Source organism: Lissotriton helveticus, chromosome 2_1 (assembly GCF_964261635.1).
Source record: "Lissotriton helveticus chromosome 2_1, aLisHel1.1, whole genome shotgun sequence".
NCBI lineage: Eukaryota > Metazoa > Chordata > Amphibia > Caudata > Salamandridae > Lissotriton > Lissotriton helveticus.
Genome location: NC_136059.1, coordinates 98,439,673 through 98,451,300, shown reverse-complemented (window position 1 = coordinate 98,451,300; position 11,628 = coordinate 98,439,673). Strand labels below are relative to the sequence as shown.

General features: G+C 44.7%; 1 protein-coding gene across 3 annotated transcripts in view; it reads left to right on the top strand.

Moving 5' to 3' along the window:
- Nucleotides 1-4,185: 4,185 nt before the first annotated feature.
- The window catches only part of ADISSP (adipose secreted signaling protein), a 367,956-nt gene continuing 360,513 nt past the window's right edge, over nt 4,186-11,628 (top strand). Inside the window, exon 1 of one of the 3 annotated variants that reach the window (XR_013606974.1) lies at nt 4,186-4,406. The gene's annotated coding sequence lies outside the window, so the exon portion shown is untranslated. The remainder of the gene's footprint in view (nt 4,407-11,628) is intronic. The other 2 variants (XR_013606973.1, XM_078674546.1) reach the window with 2 other exon arrangements.

Here is an 11,628-nt window from a genome sequence, read left to right as displayed (position 1 = left end):
GAAGTACAATCCCGGTAGGGGAACCCCAACTCCAGCTGGTCATTTTGCGCCTCCAACGTATCCGTTCGAGGTTTTGCAGCTCGATTTCATTCACATGGAGAGATGCAACAATCTGAAGTATGTGCTCGTTGTTGTTTGCGCTTTCTCCAGGTGGGTGGAAGCGTACCCCCTTAAAGACAATACTGCCTTGTCAACCGCCAAAGCCCTTGTCAAAGAGTTCTTCCCGAGGTTTGGCATGCCTAGAATTGTCTGGAGTGATAATGGAAGTGAATTCGTAGGACGCGTGATGAAGAGAGTGTGTGAATGTTTAGGCATACAGCAAAAATTCCACTCCGCGAATCACCCCCAATCAGCTGGATTGGTAGAGTGCTACAACAGCACTTTAAAGCTCAAATTAGCCAAGATCCAAGCCAGTACAGGTCTTAAATGGCCTGACGCCTTGCCCCTAGCACTCTTGTCAACTAGGATGACTGCCCATTCCAGATTAGGACTTAGCCCTCACGAAATAGTGTTTGGCCGCCCAGCCAACGTCTGGGGCGTGCCAAGACCAAAGAAACTTAGCGAAATAGAGCACCCCGTACTGCTTGACTATTTGTGCGAATTGACAACTAAATTGCGTGTTTTACACCAACAGGTTCACAGTTCCTCCCCGCCAGCCTCTGACGATCCAGGTCACTCCATCACACCCGGAACGTGGGTGTTGGTGCGAAATTTCCAGCGCACCAACAACGGACAGCCGAGGTGGACCGGACCTTACCTGGTACTTCTTTCCACGAGATCAGCGGTTCGGGTGGACGGCAAAAAGAACTGGGTGCACGGGACCCACTGCAAACGGGTCCCTCTGCCCCTTCCATACGACCGGTGGGTCAACGAAGGAATTGCCGACTCCGAGACAGAATCCATACCTCGCTTCATCCCTTTCAGCGATGCACGGTTAAAAGAAACTGGTACCGAAAAGGAGAGTGATCGTATTCTACAAGGATTTGTGCCACCATCTATGCAGTTGGACACTACCGAACCTGAGACATTGTTTGAAGACCACACCGTACCTGGGAAAGAACAGTATAATCTAAGGTCAAGACAAAGAGACTAATAAAAAAAAAACACAAACGAATGTGATTTCCCTTCCCCCAAGAACTATTTTTGATTTTTCAGCTCTCTCGCTCTCAGGAAACTTGCTCATTTTTGATTTTCGAACCGCCATCCGGTTCTGCTGCTAGGGTCGCGGTTGAAGTCTGGGGAGTGCAACTGGGAAGTTTTAGGTCCACGGTTCTGGTTGGTCCACGGGAGTTACCCCGGACTGAGCAGAGCGCGCTCCCTGGCAGAATCAATCTACCGCCGCGGGCAGCAACTAGAGGATGGAGTTTCCTAGGGTAGAGAGACCTATCAGACTCACGAACTTTGAAAAACAGTTATGCACGATACTGTCCAAAAGAAGATTCCTGATAATATGTGTTTTAATGTTATGTAGCATAGTTGTGTTTCTTACTGGTTATACTCTATTCGTGTTTAAAGTTACCTTTTCGAATGACACCCAGCCACCATCTCCTCCTACTATTTCTCCACACTACTTTCACCCTCTACCTGAACACGAGTCTGCCCGAAGACTCGAATTTGTAAATAACTCATTTATTCAACTCCTACACCAACACCAGTCCATCATGAACACATCGAACTGTTGGATATGTGGACTCATGCCACACACGACGGATAAGGGTATCCCATACTTTATCCTGCCTTTCAGTTACTATGGTTCTCTGTGGGCTTTCCAGACAATGTTCCTATTCGCCCTAGAACCATACCCGACACGTTCTACTGAAAGTGATTCCAGTAACAAGGCACTAATAGCAGGGATAAGAAATATGAGTAGAGAGTTCGACACCTATCTTACGATTCCCAAAGATGAATTCACTCCGTACACTCGTTGGAACGTAACCAAATATGGGGTCTACCTGAGTAAGAGCCAGACAGCAAAGAAATCCCGCCCAGTTTGGATAGTACCCAACCGAGGTCACTTATGTTTACAGGGTATCGGCAGGGATCCCAAAGCTCAATTAGGGAAGAGTATATGCGCGGAAACATATGTGTTCGCTTCCCGAACTTCCCCTATACTATTAGCAGCCAAAGGCACGTATTTCGTCTGCCACGACCAAGCATATACATGGTTGCCTCCTGACTTCTCAGGTACATGCTTTATCGCATTTCTGCTGCCTCCCACTTACACGGCCAGAGCAGATTACCATCGGACAAGGACAGCTAGAGGTGTCGTGAGTAAAGACGACACCGCGGGTCAGGAATTCACTGACTTCGCAAAGGGTTTTCTGCCATTTTGGGGGCATATGGTAAACAGCAGGAATATTCGCCAGTTATCGAGGATAGTTGAATCCGCCGTGACTACAACGGCCGGAGCCCTTGGAAATTTGACGACCGAACTTCAGTCGGATCGACTTATGACTCTTCAGAACCGAGTTGCCCTAGATATCATACTCGCCGATCGTGGTGGTGTGTGTAGAGTGATCCAATCTAGTTGTTGCATTTTCATCCCTGATAACGCACCGACAGTGTACTAAGCCATCTCTAAACTACACTAAATATCTGATTCCCTCCACGTGGAAAAAGGGGATTGGTCCTTACTAGGGTGGTTCTGGGAACTGATCGCTACATGGGGATGGAAAACACTGATCTTCATTGGGATGATCTTAGCACTTCTGTTTATGTTCTGCCTGTGTATACAGTGCGCTCTTGCACTCTGTGGCCTCTGTGCTACGTCATGTGTACGGACGCCTGTGTCAAGAGACGAACTGAGCAACAGAATGATGTTGCAGCAGCATCTCCACGAATTCCTTCATACGGATTTGGACTTCGATTAAAATGAATCATTGCCTTACATAAGGGCAAAAGGAGGGTCTGTGGTACTGAAAATTTGGACCCTGTTGTCATCCCGATATCGAGGTCCAATACCCGTGTCACAAAATATCAACATACCATGACGAATTTGGTGTCAGCGAACCGATAATGATTAGGGCATCATTCCCATGCATTTGCGTCATAATCGAGGGTCGCCAACACCCCCAAATCATAGTTTCCGTCCCAAACCCTTAGACTCCATTTTGTGAACGGCATCCATCTTATGTCTTGCCCTCATGATAAGTCAATTAAAGGTCGAGCTTGATCTAAAAGGACACGTCCTCCTTCCCTGACTTCCCCCTGACCTGTCCCAACTGACTCCATCGCCTTTAGCCAAACCTGTCTGGGCAGCCCCTCGCCCAGTGGCCAAATACGATAGCATCGATACATAACATTCCTCAAACCATTCACCACATACAAACCATGCTTTCTACAAACACACACCTGTCCTGTTCCCCGTTTATGACCAGTTTTATGACTAGGAGGTGCCTTCCTTTATTGGGGCTTCACCGATATCTGATGGGAGTTCCGGGCTTAGCTGAGTAATCTATCACGAATTGGACATCTAAAATACGGGCTTGCCTACATGACTTCGCTCTTTTGCATTATTGTAGAAATATGTGTATAGCCATATCATAAAACTTAAGAATTCTTGCCTGCAGCTATTATTTTTGTATATAAGGAGAAGGCTGGTTCTGTAAAAACGAACAGTCTCCTGAGAACACATGACCCGTGTTTGTCGTGCTTCTAGGACACCTGTTACTTGGTAGCTATCAATAAAACTCGATCTCTGACTCGACTAGAAGACTCCGTGTTTCTGTGGTCCGGAACAGGAAAAAGAACTCAGAGGTCTTCGGGTGTTATCCCCTGGCACCAAACGGGTTCCTAAAAACCCGTTACCTCAGCCTCGTCAGGGCTGGTAAGCGCTATATAAATAAAAATACAATTACATTTCTCGAGTTGTGTCATGTGACCCAGGCTCCACCAATAATTTCGTGAACCTGGTTCCCACGCACCCTACACGTTTTTGCAACACCTCCATAAATTCCCCGTACAAGGCAGATTCATCCTCGACTGCATGGTTATGTCTAAAAGGAAGCATCTCGAAAGCCCGCGTCACGCATTCAAACCGTTTTACTTCCACACTAGAGGATCTCACGCGCCTGCAGCCGCCTCACCGACGCCCGTTCTAATCCCTTTATAGGACTTCAAGCGACATTAATCCCCGCCCCCAACTAAACGTCATCGCACCATTCACCAATAGGCAGCCGAGGCTTCTCGAATGTTTTGGTTTTTGTTGCAGACAGAGGCGCTCCTCTTGCCGCGCGCTACCAGTTGCTCGTGTTCCTTCCTGTTGTGGGTCGCGCGGCGGTTCCGGGGAGCGCGGGAGCAGCAGCGCACAGCTCGCGCGCCGGTGTCTGCAGCCAGCAGGTTGAAGGCTGCCAGGAAGCCCACCTGAGCGCACGTGCGACCCTCCGAGGCCAAGGGTCAGTTCACAGGTTGGATCTGCCATACAACGTGTGTGCGCGCGCGTGCAGAAGGGAAACTGAATGCTGCACTCTAATGCACAAGATTATGCTTGCATATTGTTCAGTCGCGTGAATCATAGCATGTAATTAATCTAAGGTGTAAGAGGTATTAATTGTGAATTCAATGCATTGCATGCTGCATACGTGTTTACCGTGTCGAAGGCTACACTAGTGTGTAACTGTGCAGGGGCATGCCTGGTCTCTAGTTTGTATGTGCCTATGTGCTGCACTGGCCTCTGGGCGTAGCGTGTGTGTAGGGCGTGCACGCCCCTTGTACTTTGTTACGTGCTCATCGTGCGCTCGATGCTCTTGTCAGTAGAGGCCCCCGTGGTACTGTGCACGTGTTTTTGGACCTGCATCGTGTACCCCCTTTTTTTTTTTTGCAGATTCAAGGGTGCTCAGAATATGTTAAAAAAGTATCTGTTTTACAAGTAAATCTTAGTCGTTAAGGTTTTTTTTAGTTATAATTCTATATTAGCAGTTTTAAAATATAATAACATCTTATGAACATCAGAATCGACCACATAAAAACAATGACCACATTAGATATTACAGCAAAAAGTTGTGTGGAATGAGCCTCTTGGAGAATAAGGAAAGCATTCAAGAAGGTGAGAGGACAAGAAATCGATTTTCTTTCCAGAACTGAACAAGTTAGCGTGGTGCCTTTTTAGTAGCCCCTGTGCTAAGATCTGTCTGCAGGAGATGTTGTTAGTTCCTTTAATATTGTGCTGATTTTTAGTCTTTGTTCTTACTAATTGTATCGTTACTGCAAGTTGCCAAGGGTGCAACTGTGACAGGATTTGATATAGGGAGCGTGGAAGGAAAATCAAACTTTTAAGTATTTTTCTTTGGTGGATGTGTTTCTTTAGTATGTACCTTTTTTGGTGCACTGTTGTAGTTTTGTGGTCGTTTCTCCTTTGCTTCTTGTTTTCCTTTGATTGTGTCTCCCAAGTGGGTTCAGTAACTGTTGCAAATAGTCAGGGCCACTGGAATTATGCGGTAGTAGAGGGCCAATTTATTTGACAGGGTTCAGTAAATTATGCAACAAGAAAAGGCAAATTGTGCGTCATCACGTGGCACATTTTTTGCTAGTATTTATTATTTTGTACTTTTTAAACGTGTTAACACTGCCTGGCCGTGTTAGGTGCACCTAGTTAGTACCAGTTTAATACCCAAATGTAGCAATAAGCAACAGAAATGTGACCAGTCAACCTTTCCAAAAGGCCTTCAACTGCACGGCAACACAGGCCGCTGCGTTTTTAGTAACTTTTGCACTAGAAACTTTTTTGTGGAAAATCTGCAGATTATGTAGCAGGTGATGGATTATGTGGCAAATGCAGCAAAATGTATTATTGTGTGAAAATCGTCGCAACTGCACAATTCCAGTGGCCCTGCTAATATTTTGGAATTCCGCTTGTCATGAGCACATGCTACATTGGGATTTGAGGCCCGATTTGTACAATAGATTGTGTTCTTTAATCTACACTTATCAGATCTCTTGGGCTAGGCATAGTCTTGATGGCTTGCAGCGAAGGGGAAGTGGCACTCTTTTCTTCGAGAAGGATGCCGTTTCTACCGGCAGAGCTATATAAACAGCAGCTGGCATATTGGGAATCTAGTAGGAGCCTGTCACTAGTAATCAGGATGATGACTCACAGCAGCATCCCGCTGAACCTGAGTAGGAGTTGTTAAATGGGTGATGCTGGGGGGCTTGTGTGTAGTCCCAAATTCCATTAAGGAAGGCTTGAGTGCTGCTTTTGTACCAGTGGTTGTAGGTGCCAGTGGTTACTGGGTCTTGTTTTTTATAATATTACATTGAGAGTAAGAGATAGACAGACAAGGTGAAAGATAGGAAATCAGTGACAAAGGGAGGAAGCACCAATGTTAACCTGTGAAATGGTGACAAGAAGTGTAGTGAAGTGAAAGAAAGAGGCATGAGGTGGATTCAAAACTAGACAGCCTTGGCATTAAGCAACTCTCGCATTCGGGAGCACTGGTGATAGTGGGTTCCTCAGAAAATCTTTGAGATCCAGCTTTTTTCCGCAAAGTAAGTACTTGCTCAAAACGATAGGTCTGGTATAGTAGGAGTCAGATGTGGGGTGGATCATTGGAGCTTAGGTATCTTTAGCTGAAGGTGCTAGCCCCCCGAGGGTGACCTGTGGTGTTGAGTGGTAGTCCTTCTCTGGGATGATGTTGGTTGAGCTAGATGCTTCAGACGTTTGCACTTAGATCTTGTGTTCCCAGTCGGAGGGCTATGGAGCTGAGGGCAAGGCAGGTCAAGCTGTGCATAGGTGAGTGGAATTTCGAGTGTGTATTTGAGGCAATGTCTGGCAGATAGGATCAAGGTCGGTGTGCCCTAGGCTAAGGCCTGACAGATGTTAAGAAGTATTAGGGGTGATGTATGGGGAGAATGTCTGTTGGATAACACAGGTTACTCATTCGTGCAGAGAACATGTTTACCAATCACAGTCACACCTCCTGCAAGTCAGCCCCCCTGCATTTTGTTGTTGCTGAACGTATAATTTCTGGTGATGGTTTTGGGGTAGCCCAAGCAGCATTGTTGGACTTTAGCTGGGGTGGGTTTGTGAGGGTTCAGGGGGGTCCCCTAGTCAGCACTTGCAGCTGGGCAGTGGCCATACTTTAAGGCATGATCGCAGGCTTGACAATAAGGTCTATACACCTATGGTTTATATTTATATTTTTTGATTTCTTTATTGGTATTTGAACATATAGCAACAAACAATTTATGTTTGTACCCCTACATAAACAAGCAGGTTTATATTCCTAGTTTGCAGCAATTGAGCACTGGCTCCAGCCTGTTGGTTCTATTGCAGCATTTTAAGATTTGACTTTAGCTCATCAGGTTGTTCGCATCTTCGTTTAGGGTCTTGGTAAGAAATGAATGTAGAAACACTACTCAGACATCCAGAGTAAGCTTATTCTGTTGCAGAGTACACGTAGGGGTGCTCATCTTCAAGCTTGTTTAGGACTCTACCTTAGGTACTGATTCTGGGCAGATTCTAAGAGCACCTCAGATGGGCTACTTTAGGGTGAACATTTATTAAATCACCCCAACAGTGAAGACACATAAGCTATTTTGTAACAGACGTAAAGCCCTTGTTTATTGACCAAATTCAAACAAGATATAATTGGAACTCTACACACTCTGGGTGGGTATGGGCCACTTTACAGGGGACTGCAGGACATCAAATGGGGTTAACAAGGCACAGATAAGTCACTGAGACACCCCCATCCCATCTACCAAGAACACATTGCATGGGATTTCTCTTGGGTTTTCTGTGGCACAAGTTTTTTTAAAGGCTCCGTCCATTGAAGTTGTCAAAGTTTGCACAGGTGAAGAAAGGGTATCATTGAAATGATATATGAAAATGCTTGTCTTTTAAGAGCTCTGGACAAAAGATTTAATCCCAGAAAGAATGTAGTGTTGGAGTGGAACAAATTCCTACAGAGATCTCAATTTCCAGACAAACAAATTGACTGTTTTGTGTCAGCCTTAAAAATGCTTGCAGTCACATGCAATTTTTATGACCCCAGGGGTGCAGGGAGGACCTGGCTTGGCAGTTTGGGCAGGCCTGTTCCCATGAGGCACAGGGTCAAGACTGATTTACATATGGCCAGGTCTAAACTGGGGTGACATGGTGAGCAAAAGAATGATGGATTTAACTCGGATCTCTTGACTGGGGGTGAATGTTTTGATTTGTTCTGCATTCCGTCCATCAATTGTGTGTCTTTTGCTTTCTCGCCGTAAGTGCGCCAGGTATGCCCAGACGTGGGTCCTGGGCTCACAGTCCCACTAGAATCAAGCTATCTTGGCTGAAGAGGGATCAAACCCCGAAACCGGTCCTAGGATGCTTGTTTCCGGTCCAGTGAGGACCTGGCTTGGCAGTTTGGGCTGGACTGTCCCATGAGGCACAGGGTCAAAACTGATTTGCATATGGCCAGGTCTAAACTGAGGTGACATGGTTATCAAAAGAATGATGGATTTAACCCAGATCTCTTGACTGGGGGTGAATGTTTTGATTTGTTCTGCATTCCGTCCATCAATTGTGTGTCCTTTTGCGCAAGGGTGCCATCATTTGAGACTAGCTAACTGAGAAAACTAACCACCAGAACCCAAGTAAGATTATTATTGGTGAAAGATGTGAATTTGGAAACTTCGGCTAGAAGTATTGAACATTCTGAAATGTGTATGAGTGGGATCAGCCTGAGTGCAAAAGTGCAACAAACAAGTAGACAAATGTAGGTCTAGACCTGATAACGAAAAGGTGTACCTATTTTATGACAGTTAAGGAAAAAAGGCCTGGGCAGGTCAGTGATACGCTAAACACAGGCTGAAAGATCCAGAACGTAAATCACATTATAACATGTGCATGGACAAACATGCAGAATGATACACATAAAATATTTTTAATATTTGTAAAAATTAATTTTTTCAAAAATTTTATATATAAAAATAGGTATACACAATTGTGCTTAAAGATTACACAAGACAATTTTAGTGTGTTGTCCAAATTCAGTGACATTAATACATGCTTGGTCATAAGAGAAACAATGAGGTGCAGTTTTTCCCCCTCTTCATTTTAAAACGTCTAAATTATAGCAGTTGATGGAAACGGATTGCTTTTTATGCACCATATGCAATACAGATGGCCGAATGTTGTAAAGGAGCTGCCGGTATGTTGACACTACGCGCGTTTCGGCAAGGCCTTCATCTGCAGTCCTTCACAGTGTGAACTAGATGGAATGAAGGACAACAACAAATAGCCTAGATATTTTAGCCAGTAGGATTAATGGTAAAATATTGTTGTCTAAAATTAGATCTGGTGAAGGAGTTTAGTCCACCAAGTAAGTGTTGGAGAAGATTCCTCCAAACTTTATACCCAAGTGAACATGCTGCACATGCCTATATAGTGTGGTGGTTGCTGTGCACAACCACGTGAAATCTAGAATCGGAAGGTTACAAAAGTGCCCAAGTATTGTGAACGGTCTCTAGAGTATCCAGAGTGGAAAGAGAGTAAGAAAAAGCATGCTCGAAGAGAAGATGAATAGTATCCGCATTGCTTATTTCACATAAAAAGTAATAAAGAGGTGCAGTACGCACTCGCCAAGACTCTGATGCAGTGTCTTATCAACACTGAATAGCTACGGTGACCTTGAAATGGAGGACCTACCTATAAACATTGATGCCGCTGGGAGATGGCAAGAAGGGGAATAGATGTCTTGGTGGGTGGTAATAAACCAATGGATGTTCCTATGTAAAAACAGAGGTACATCTGTCATGCTATGTACATGCAGGCGAGAGCAAAGGTACTATCCTGATTAACCAAAGGGCTAAAGTTTCAACTAACCAATCAAGGTAACCTTGGAAGATAAGAACTGTAAATTCGATAGTTGGGCTCCAACTGGGGAGTAGATGAGGCTGTCTCTACTTCAAGGAGTGGACTACAGATGACACTCCTATGATTGGCTACATCATAATAGGGGAAAAGAAAACAACAGATAAAGTAGATTGCCCATATAGTGTAACTAGAGAGAAAAAATGCCTACAGCTACGGACCTACTTACCAAACCCACAGATACAAGGCTGGTTAGCTGTTGATGCCCACAAAATTCTTAAAATAGAATAAAATGTGGCTGTGGATCCCTGGGCTATATTTGCCTATGGAAGCAAAACAGACAAATGTCAAATGGGCTGAAATAGTTTGTATGGTTCCCGGGCATTTAACCAGAAGCCAGTGCTAACCTAGTCATTCACTTGAAAGGAGTACCAATGGATCTCAGCGGCTCCTGTGATGCTGTAGTGATGGTTAATCCATGTCTCAATGGAGAGTGAATTCCTGTTCTCCTGTAATGCGGGACCTAGTCGTCTAAAAATATTTTTTGATCTAGAACAATAACATCGTATCGGGTGCTAATGTAAAAAATCTGGGCTCACAACACAAGATAGGGGAGTGTCATGTGTGCATTATTAGATTGCACATGGCTGCAAACTCGCTATCTCTAAAAAATAACCCCCTACACTAAATGCCTGAAATGAAGGTCCGTCTTTAGTTCCGCGTGGGAGCGGGGTCCCTCGGTTATCTATGTGCTAGTGGGAGCAAACTAGAAAAATAGCTTATGTGGCTCACCAGAGGGGGGTGCTTATTACACGGAATGAAAAGCCACCCCACATTGCTCACAGTAACGCATGGAGTAACGTTCATACTCCAAAGTGAAGTGTAAATGCCTGGGGCGGCGTGCTAAAATACTCACAAGTCAAATCTTCTGATCCTGAACGATCCCTCCCCGACCGCATCTGTAGGTGAAACGCGGCTTGCACCTCCCGTTTAAAAATAATGTATGCCCCGGAATAGGTGAAATTACTCCTTCCGGTCACCACTTCCAGGTGGCCTGGCATGTCTTCCTTTGCATAGTCGTGGTCGATATTGCTGGCCGAATAATGCCCCTTGAATTATGGTGGTCATTCTTGCCATGTAGTGGGCATCATCTGTGCAATGGTGGCAGTTCTCCGCTATTGCGGCCAATTGTGGTACAGTGATGTCCGCACCTCCTGTGAGGATGGTCCATCCATTGTGGTGGGAGTTCACGACATCCTATGGGTATGCTTGGCATGGTAAAGCTGCCTCTGATCCTAGCATATTGTAAGCAGACATGGTATGATGGTGTCACAGCACATTTGTAAATGATTTTGAGTACAGTACATTTCAAGCAGGGTTAGAGAATATGATTTAGTATAAATTAACACATGTAATGCACATGCCAGTGAACATGCTCAGAGAATCCTCTCCAAAACCCAGGACTGATGTCTTGGCTAGCACTCGAGTTTTGGAGAGGTGATTGTGTAAGGCGAAACCTATTGCATTTTAAATGTTTGTTTATAGATAAGATAATCCTTATGCCACAAAGTAATTAATGCACAAAGTAATTAATGCACATTCTTAATTATGGGTTGTTCAGTATGATTCATAATATGAAAGCACACATTCAAAATATCCTGTTGTTGATAGAACATTTTATTTTTCACTGTTAGGTTCTGGATTCACTTTGGAAACTATTCTGAAATGAGCCCCATGAGACATTGAGAGGGGATTAAATGCTATTTTAACTCTGGTAATATGTTTCTCATTAGTTTTAAAGCCCTCCAGAGAGTAGATGGTTCAAATTACTATCT